Source organism: Talpa europaea (genome assembly GCF_964194135.1).
Source record: "Talpa europaea genome assembly, chromosome: 8".
In the NCBI taxonomy this organism is placed as follows: Eukaryota; Metazoa; Chordata; class Mammalia; order Eulipotyphla; family Talpidae; genus Talpa; species Talpa europaea.
Window position 1 is genome coordinate 61,294,981 of NC_140075.1, and position 9,699 is coordinate 61,304,679.

A 9,699-nucleotide genomic window follows, 5' to 3' on the forward strand; every position below is an offset into this window, starting at 1 on the left:
CCCACGTGGCGCAACAGACCTCTCCTGCCTCACCCACTGCTCCCCTCAGCAGTGTATTTCATCAGTCTTCCTGTTCTGTTCCCTGCTCTGGCTCTGGTGAATTCTCTCACCTTCCCGTGCTTCTGACTGTACCCAGTACTTGTATAAATAAATAAATAAAGTTTTTTTAAAAAATTCATAAATACATCAAGAACTGAATAGCTTTTCAAAGTCAGAGGACTGATTTTTTACAATTTAATTTTGATTTTAAAGCAGCAAGTAGAGACCTAGAACCCAGTAAGGAAGAAGAAAGAGATGCATGAATGCTTTGAGTAGGATAGTTCACTGAGAAAGCCAAATATCTGTGAATTTTAAAAATTCCATTAGATTCTGCACATAAAGAAAGAAGGGCAAGGTAAATGAACAACCATTAAATAGATACAAGGAGGGAAAATCCATCTATTTTCAATGTGGTCCCAAAACTATCCCACTGAAAATTACGAAATTATGTAAACTGATTCAACTTTGTTTTCCCTTCAGCTCAAACCTATAATACTGCTTGCTTTTTCTACGCTCCCTTTCACATTGCTTTATATTTACCAGGAACAGACAAGGAGACAGGGTCAAAAATTAGGGTGAACTAAACTCTTTTCTCATCTGTGCATGACCAGGTGGGAAATGCAACATGAGAAACCCTATTTCCTGTGTGGGGAGCAGCATCAAGCCCCAGGAACTACATAAACACCCTTCCAGGCCCTCAGAGACACTGAGCTCCTCACTGGAGGCACAACTGCACACACATGTCAGGGCACACACGCCCCATGGTGCCCTCCAGCCTTCTGTGGGCCCTGGTGGCCTTCACTTGCTCTGGTAGGCCCCGGGGCCAGGTCGGGGGTCGGCGGCAAGGGGGGGGGGGTATTAGGCACAGGTGTAGGGGGTGGGGGTAGGGATGGAAGGATAGCACTGGGCACATGGTGCTGGCATGGATGATGGGGAAGGAGGCCTGGGGAAAAGCCAACATGTGATGATTTCAATGTGGTTTATCTTTGGATACAACATTAGTCTAATTCTTACAATATTTTAGTCACTGCCTCAGCTGTGTTTTCTGATTCTCCCCACAGGATCCAGTGTGGCCCAGAATGTTACTCAAGACCAGCCAAGTGTATCTACGAAAGAGGGGTCAGCAGTCACCTTGAGGTGCCGGTATGAAACACGTTGGAGTTCATACATCCTTTACTGGTACAAGCAGCTTCCTGATGGAAAGATCACTTACCTTATTTATCAGGATTCTGATGACAACAATGCAGTAGAGGGTCGCTATTCTATAGACTTGCAGAAAGCAGACAAATCCATCTCCCTCATCATTTCACCCTTGCAGCTGGAAGATTCAGCATTGTATTTCTGTGCCCTCAGAGATGCACTGTGTTTGAAGTGATAGTAAAAGCTAAACAAAAACCCAAGGGTAAGACCTCTGCTAGGGAGCCAAGCTGAAATCACACGTGCACATCCCAGACAGAAAATGGCAGTGACTGTGGTTGTTTCTTCTGTGGTCTGGATCATGGGTGCTTCTGAGTAAAACCTTCTTCTATGCCATTTGGAAACAGGTGTCAAGAGTAATGTTCTTCTAGTATATTCTCAGCCTTACTTTCTTCAGTTAAAGTCAGCAGCACAGAACACTGTATACTTGCCCGATGTTGAGAAAAATTGCCCCACAATAATTTCAAGTGGCAGCTGCACTTAAAGATGCTCACATCACAAGATGGCTCCAGTCATCTGGACCATTGTGAAATAATTTCCTTAGCCCTTTCCTTTAGGTTTTTTGTCACTTAAGATACATTCCCAGAGGCAGAACCATAGTGAGTGATGTAGCATAATAGATGGTTCATAAGGATTAGACCACACGTCATTGCTGGAACTGGTAAGAGAATTGACACAAAGATGTTGTGTTTATACTGACTATAGAGCTACATTTGCTAGTAATTTCTAAGTGTAACATTTGCAAGGAATCTTGGATGGGGACAAAAACCTGGACAACCTGGCCTATGAGAATATACTTGAACTCATGAAGACATGGAAACCAGAAAGACAAAGTACAATTTGTCTGCCATGGGTATCACTTGCATCCTGCTATATGCAGACCTTGCCAAAGGCTATAGAAGCTTTAACACATTCCAAAATGCCTTGCTCCTGAATAAGGAGCTTGTTTTACATAAAGTCAGACAGAGAGAAGCTGAGAGAGGAGACCTAGTGGGAGTGGGGCGGTGGGTCAGCAATAAAATAAAGGCAGAGCAGGAGCAGCACTTGTAAGTTGCCACCATGCCTGGAGCCTGCACCAGACTGCGGAAGGCAAAACTTGGCTGTTGTGTCACAGCTGCCCTTCAGATCTTGCACAAACCTCTTGGTGACCACCCTAACCTAAAAAATACAAGAGGGCAAATTCTGGGAAATATATTGCAATAAAGTTGAGACAATACAAGGTTGCCCCAGTGCACTGCCAAAAACAAGCTAATCCACCCCCACAAACAGGGTCATGTTCATTTACCCATTTTGGGGCTAGTTCTTACCCCTAGTCAAACTTTTCCCTCATATCTTGTATGTTACCTACTCCATTAAACTAAATGATTAAACAAAACAATTAACCAATATGATTAACTTCATCGACAGATCTTATACTACTGCATAAAGGCAAATGCAAAGGGGAGTAAAATTGGTTAACCACATAGAAATATGAGCTTAATCCTAAAATAGGCAAGCATTTTTCTCTCTCAGACCTCTGCCCCATGCCTTGATCCTCCGTCTGTGGGCCAGAGTGGGTATCTCAACTAATTAGAACTCATTCCCTGCACCACCCAGTCATGAGTTACTGTGACTTTAGCAGAGATCGTCTGTCTTCTTGTTTCACTGACCCTGTCTGTACTTTCTTTCCCAGCTCTCTATTTGTCTTAGGTCCTTTTATATTAACTTGTTCACTGAAACAATGAACAAATGGAAGACTGACCCCTACTTAGCACATGATCATGTATTAGTGCAACACAGTTCAGCTCACAACCTGTGCAGTTTACATGTCCTGAGTGTGGGCAACTGACAGACATCACGTCTGCAGGAGTAGAGTATAGTTAACACTGTGCCACGGAAGATCAGCATGCTTCAGGAGATTTAACTTTTAGAAGTTTAAAAAAGGAACCCAGATGTGGAATTTAACATGTGAAACTGAAAACCTTGGAGCAATGGGATAAAAATAAGTGACATCAGGACCATCCCAGGGAACACAATCTAATCATTGCAATCTAATTGTTGAGGAATCATACTGAGCACCCTGACCCTCCTCAGAGTCGAATAAATAACACTCAGTGTCAAAATTGCAAGAGATAGCATGTTATTGCTGTTGTAATTTCATGAACTCATAAACAATTAAATAGCTTTTGAAAGTCAGAAGGACTGATCTTAATCATTTGATTTTGATTTGAAGCAGCTTCATTTATTATAAAACTTAGGCAGATCCCTACAATCTAGGAAGAAAGAAGAAAGACACACAGTAGATGTTTGAAATAGGATAATATTTGCTGAGAAAACAGGGCTCCTTGAGGTTTTTTAAAAATTCGTTAGATTATGGATAGTGAGAAATGAGTGCAAGGTAAGCGAATGACCATCAAATAGATACAAGGAGGTGCCAACTACAAAACACATTCCATTTCTAAAGGAGTCCCAAAATTATTTCACTTAATATTCCACAGAAAATTACCAATGTGTGTCAATGATTAAATACTCATGAACCTTCAGTTCAAACTGTAATACTTATTGCTTTTTCATATACAGCTTCATTCAAATTCCAGGGAAGGGAAGTAGACAAAGTCCAAGTTTTCTCATCTGTGCATAACCAGGTGGGCAATGCAACATGAGAAACCCTATTTCCTGTGTGGGGACATGCATCACCCCCAGGGACTACATAAACGCCCTTCCAGGCCCTCAGACACACTGAGCTCCTCGCTGGAGGCACAACTGCACACACGTGTCAGGGCACACACACCCCATGGCGCCCTCCAGCCTGCTGTGGGCCCTGGTGGCCTTCACCTGCTCTGGTAGGCCCGGGACCAGGCAGGGGTGGGGAGGATGGAAGGACAGCACCGGGCACAGGGTGCTTGCATGGATGAGGAGGAAGGAGGACTCGGGAAAAGCCAGCATGTGATGATTTCAAAGTGGTTAATTATTAACAATTAAGAATTAATTCACTCGTATGATAATTAACTGCATCATCTCTGTTTTCTGATTTTCCCCCACAGGATCCAGTGTGGCCCAGAAACTTATTCAAGACCAGCCAGCTATAACTACTCGAGAGCGTTTAGCAGTCACCCTGAGGTGTCGGTATGAAACAAGTTGGAGTGCATACTACCTTTCCTGGTACAAGCAGCCTCCTGATGGAAAGATGACTTACATCATTCATCAGTCTTCTTCTGCCAACAATGCAAAAAAGGGTCGCTATACTATAACCTTTCAGAAAGCAGACAACTCCATGTCCCTCAAAATTGTGTCCTTACAATTGGCGGATTCGGGCATGTATTTTTGTGCTCTCCGGGAAGGCACTGTGTTTGAAGTGATAGTAAAAGTTGAACAAAAACCCATGCTCTATAAGCCCTGCTCAGCAGCCAAGCTGAAATCACACCTGCACATCCCAGGGAGGCAGGGGAAGTGACTGTGGCTGCCTCTTTCATGGTCGAGCTCAGGGGATTGAATTCTAAGTAAAACCTCTGTCCGTGTCATATGGAAACAGGTGTCCAGGGTAACTTTCTTTTAACACAATCTCAGTCATGAATTTTTGACTTGTTATTAGTCTTACAGAGAACATGTATAGTTTCCTAATGTTGAAAAACTTGCACCACAATAATTTCAAGTAACAGCTGCACTGAAATATCCTCACATTACAAGGTGGGTCTAGTCATCTGGAACCGTCATGAAAATCATTTCTTGCACCCTTTGCTCTTATGTTTTCCTCTTAGCACTTGGGGCGATGTTTTCCCTTTACGGTAAATATAAGAAGAGCTGCACTCATGCCATATAGTGCTTGTGTGCTCCTGACACCAATGTGGCTGAATGTTTGAATTAAGAGGCCCCATGGGCTCTTCTTAGAACGTCTAATAAATTAAGCAGTGCTATGTCAACAATGAATATGATTTTATTGATGTTGCCATTCAGTCTGCAATACGATAGTCAGAGGATGGATTTTCATTTCATCTGTTTGAGCGGTGCTGCTTTTCCATGACTTGGTGGCTGAGTAGGAGGAAATGGATGGTGACTTGTTTGTCTCTTATGTGGAAGGCAAGGACCAGAGGGCATATTTCACCATAGAATCAGCTTGGAGGGAAGAGAAGAACCAAAATATGCATGAATATTTCCCATCACACTCATAAATTTGTTGCATATATGTTCTAGATCTTATTACAGATTAATTCACTAAACGTGAAAATTTTAAATAATCAACCTCCTCCATATATCCTGTCATAGGAATTATAAGCCTGTGCTTTACCAGATATAATCTGTTATTATAATCACAAAGAAAGACCAAATGTCCCAAAGGGTGTCCTGACACATTCAGACGTGGCCCAGAGAAACCACACTCACAGGCAGCACTGTGTGAGCTGCAGATCTTGCAGTTGTGCTGTCGGGCACAGGGCAGGGTCATCGGCACAGGAGGGGAATGCTGCCTTCATTTCCCCGCAGTGCTGCTGTGAGCATTGATGGTCTCCTCAGCTCAGTTACAAAAATTGCAAGCAGTTATCAGTTTCTGTTGCACTCAGAGGTGAAGTGGGCCAGAGTAGATATCTCAACTAATTAGAACTTTCTCCCTGAACCACCCAGATGTGACTTGTTTTGACCTGTAGCAGAGAATCTTCATATTTCTGAGCCTCGGTCATTTATTCCCAGTTGTCTAACTTACCTTTGAATCTTTTATATTAATTCACGCACTGAAACCATGAAATCAACTGGAAATGACAGCTACTTAACAGGAGTCTTGCAACAGGAGCAGCACTTCAGATAACAACTTCTGTGAGTTCACATGTACTAAGTGGTACACATTACAGATAGCACATTGTAGGAGTGGATTAGACAGCACTGTGCCATGTGAGGATTAGCAAGCTTATCTTGATTTGATATAACAAAGTGACAAAAAAATTTCAGCCATGGGATTGAACAAGGGAGATGAGTACTCTTTTTTAATGGGATTAAAAAAGAAACTATGACACCTGAGTCATTCTAGGACACATGATCTGCTCAGTGACTCTATTTGTGCAACAAAAGACCCTGACTTTCCTCAGAGCTTAATGAATAAAACTCAGTGTCAGATTCAAAACATGATATGTTATTCCTGTTATTTTCATCAACACACAAAAATAAATAGCATTTTAAAGTCAAAAGGACTGATCTTTTATCATCTGATTTTCATTTGAAGCAGCTTTGTTTATTGTAAAACTTCAATGAGTCCTATAACTCAATAGGATGAACGAGATGCACTCACTGTCTTGAATAAGTTAGTCTTCACTGAGAAAGTCTCAGATCTGTGAATTTTAGAAAAAAGTTTCGTTAGCTTCTGGATAGAGAGAAATGAATGCAAGGTAAATGAATGATCATTAAGTAGTGCAGGGAGGGGAAAATCCATAATACATACGATTTTCAATGAGTCCCTCAAATTATTGCACTCATAATTATCAAAGATTCAATCTTTGTTTTCCCATAGTTCAAATCTATAATATGAATTCCTTTTTCCATGACTCTTTTTATGTACTGCTTCCCAAGTTATCAGGGAGGGACAAGTAACAATAAAAAGGTTTGGGGGAGCCAGACTCTTCTCATCTTTGCATGACCCGGCAGTCAATGGAACTTAAGAAACCCCACTTCCTGTGTGGGGAGCAGCAGGCCCCAGGGACTACATATATGCCCTTCCAGGATCTCAGAGACACTGAGCTCCCTTTTGGAGGCACAACTGCACACCCGTGTCAGGGCACACACACCCCATGGTGCCCTCCAGCCTGCTGTGGGCCCTGGTGGCCTTCACCTGCTCTGGTAGGCCCCGGGGCCAGGCGGGGTGGGGAGGATGGGAGGACAGCACCAGACACAGGGTGCTTGCATGGATGAGGGGGAGGGAGCACTGGAAAGCAGGCATGTGATGATTTCAATGTATTTTCTCTTTGGGCACAAAATTAGTCTTCTCTGTATCAGCTCTGGTTTCTGATGTTCCCCACAGGATCCAGTGTGGCCCAGAAAGTTATCCAAGACCAGCCAGCTATATCCAAACAAGAGGGGTCAAGAGTCACCCTGAGGTGTCGGTGTGAAACAAGTTGGAATGACTACTTCCTTTGCTGGTACAAGCAGCTTCCTGATGGAAAGATCACATTCCTTATTTATCACCGTTCATCTTCTGGTAACAGTGCAAAAAAGGGTCGCTATTCTATAAACTTCCAGAAAGCAGACAAATCCATCTCTCTCACCATTTCACCCTTGCTACTGGATGACTCCGCAATGTATTTCTGTGCTCTCCGTGATGCACTGTGTTTGAAGTGATGGTAAAAGCTGAACAAAAACCTTGAGAAGGGTGAGCTCAAGAAGGGTGAGACCTCTGCTCAGGAGCCAAGATGAAATCACACCTGCACCTCCCAGACAGGCGATGGCAGTGACTGTGGTTGCTTTGTCTTTGGTCTAGATCGGGGGATACTTCTGAGTAAAACCTCCTTCTATGTCATTTGGAAGGAGTTGTCCAAATTAACCTTCTTTTAATGCATTTTCAGGCATGACATTTTGACCTAAAATCAATCATACAAATGTGTGTATTGTTGAAAGTTGAAAAACTTGCTTCAAGGGCCTCCCTGGTAGCCTATAGGTTAAGTCTCAGCATGATCACCCCTATGGCCTAAATTCAATCCCGGGCCAGGTTGCTGATGCACCTAGTGCAGCAGATCTCTCCAGTCTTGCCCACTGCTCCCCTCAGCAGTGTAGTTCAGTAGATCTGCATTCTGTTCTCCACTCCGTCTCTGGTGAACTCTCTCAGCCCCTACACCCCTGACCTACACCCACTTTTCCTACACAAAAAAAAGAAAAAAAAGAAAAAGAACTTGCCCCACAATAATTTCAAGCGGTAGCTGCACATAAAGATTTTCACATCAGTGATGCACTGTATCTAGTTATCTGAATTGTCATGTAAATATTTTACTGAGCCTTTTGCTCTTAGGGTTTGTGTCAACTAAGGTATAATCGCAAGAAGCTGAAACACTGTGAGTGACATAGAATAAGAGATGAATCATAATATCAGACCTCATGCAACTGGGTTTATGATTAACCAAACGAATTAACCAATATGATTAACTTTAATCAGCAAATCTTAATCTACTGCATATATGCAAATGGTGAAAGGGAGTAAGAAATGGTTAATATAAATATAATTATATTGAAAAAGAGTTTTCCCAACTATTTCTGCAGATCATCATGTGATCGTAGTGGTAATTATGATTACGTCTTCCATTACCCACTGCATAATCTCCTTGCTCATAGCAAGCACCGCCACTCAATACTACACCTGAGTTTTATATAGAGCAAGCTCTTTTTTAGGAGCAAAGGTGCATGGAATTCCTTTCAAGCTGAATAAGGAATTCTGTAAGTCCACTCCTCTCATCTGGCAGAAACATTGCAGGCATGAAAGGAAAATTCATATTCAAAGTGTTTTTAAGTTGAGGGGAGGATCTTATTAACAGTCAAAGAAAATTGGTACATTGCATTCTGGGAAACACGTCAAGAATGATGCCTGACTTTTCTTCAGAAGTGGTAGAAGCCACTACAGGAAAGCATTTTTTTTTTTAATGTTGCTTTTCGCAGACTTTGCTATTTATTTATTTATTTTTAAAAGATTTATTTATACAAGCACTGGGTACAGTCAGAAGCGTGGGAGGGTGAGAGAATTCACCAGAGCCAGAGCGGGGAGCAGAGCAGGCAGAAGGACCGAAGTACACTGCTGAGGGGAGCAGCGGGCGGCAGGAGAGGTCTGCGCGCCATATCGGACCCTCCTCCGGTGGCCAGGGAGCAGCCGCGGATCGAACCGCTGCAGAGGCTGCAGGCAGCTTCGCAACCCAGCACTCAACCACTGTGCCACCGGGGAGGCCCAACAGGAAAGCATTTTTAAATTGCTTAAATAAAATAAATACAATTGTTGAGCTAATTTCCCATGAGCAAGTATAATTTTATTATCATTGTGAAAAGTCACTGTCACGAATGTCAAAAGTTAATGCAGAGTGTTAAAAAAACACCTGCAAAGAAGAGCTAAAAAGAAACTTCTCCAAAGAGGAAATGCAAATGGCCAATAGTCATATGAAAAAATGTTCAACATCACTTATAATCAGAGAAATACAAATCAAAACTACCATGAGATACCATCTTATACCAGTGAGAATGGCACATATTAAAAAAACTAGCAACAACAAATGTTGGCGAGGTTGTGGAGAAAACGGAACTCTCCTGCACTGTTGGTGGGAGTGCAAACTGGTCCAGCCACTATGGAGAGCTGTGTGGAGATTTCTGGACCTACTAAACATAGAGCTTCCATATGATCCAGCAATTCCACTCCTAGGTATTTAACCAAATGACACAAAAACAGTAATTCCAAAGGGCACCTGCACCCCTATGTTTATAGCAGCGCTATTTACAATAGCTAAGCTTTGGAAACAACCAAATGCCCAAAAA

At 42.5% G+C, this 9,699-nt stretch overlaps 3 gene segments (V, D, J or C); all 3 read left to right on the forward strand.

Moving 5' to 3' along the window:
• The first annotated feature begins 800 nt into the window (after nucleotides 1-800).
• On the forward strand, nucleotides 801-1,414 carry LOC311175350 (T cell receptor delta variable 1-like). The segment is given in 2 exons: nucleotides 801-849; nucleotides 1,101-1,414.
• A 2,595-nt stretch (nucleotides 1,415-4,009) lies between these two features.
• LOC311175351 (T cell receptor delta variable 1-like) lies at nucleotides 4,010-4,669 on the forward strand. The segment is given in 2 exons: nucleotides 4,010-4,058; nucleotides 4,260-4,669.
• Nucleotides 4,670-4,984: 315 nt separating this feature from the next.
• On the forward strand, nucleotides 4,985-7,533 carry LOC311175352 (T cell receptor delta variable 1-like). The segment is given in 2 exons: nucleotides 4,985-5,000; nucleotides 7,217-7,533.
• The last annotated feature ends 2,166 nt before the right edge of the window (nucleotides 7,534-9,699 follow it).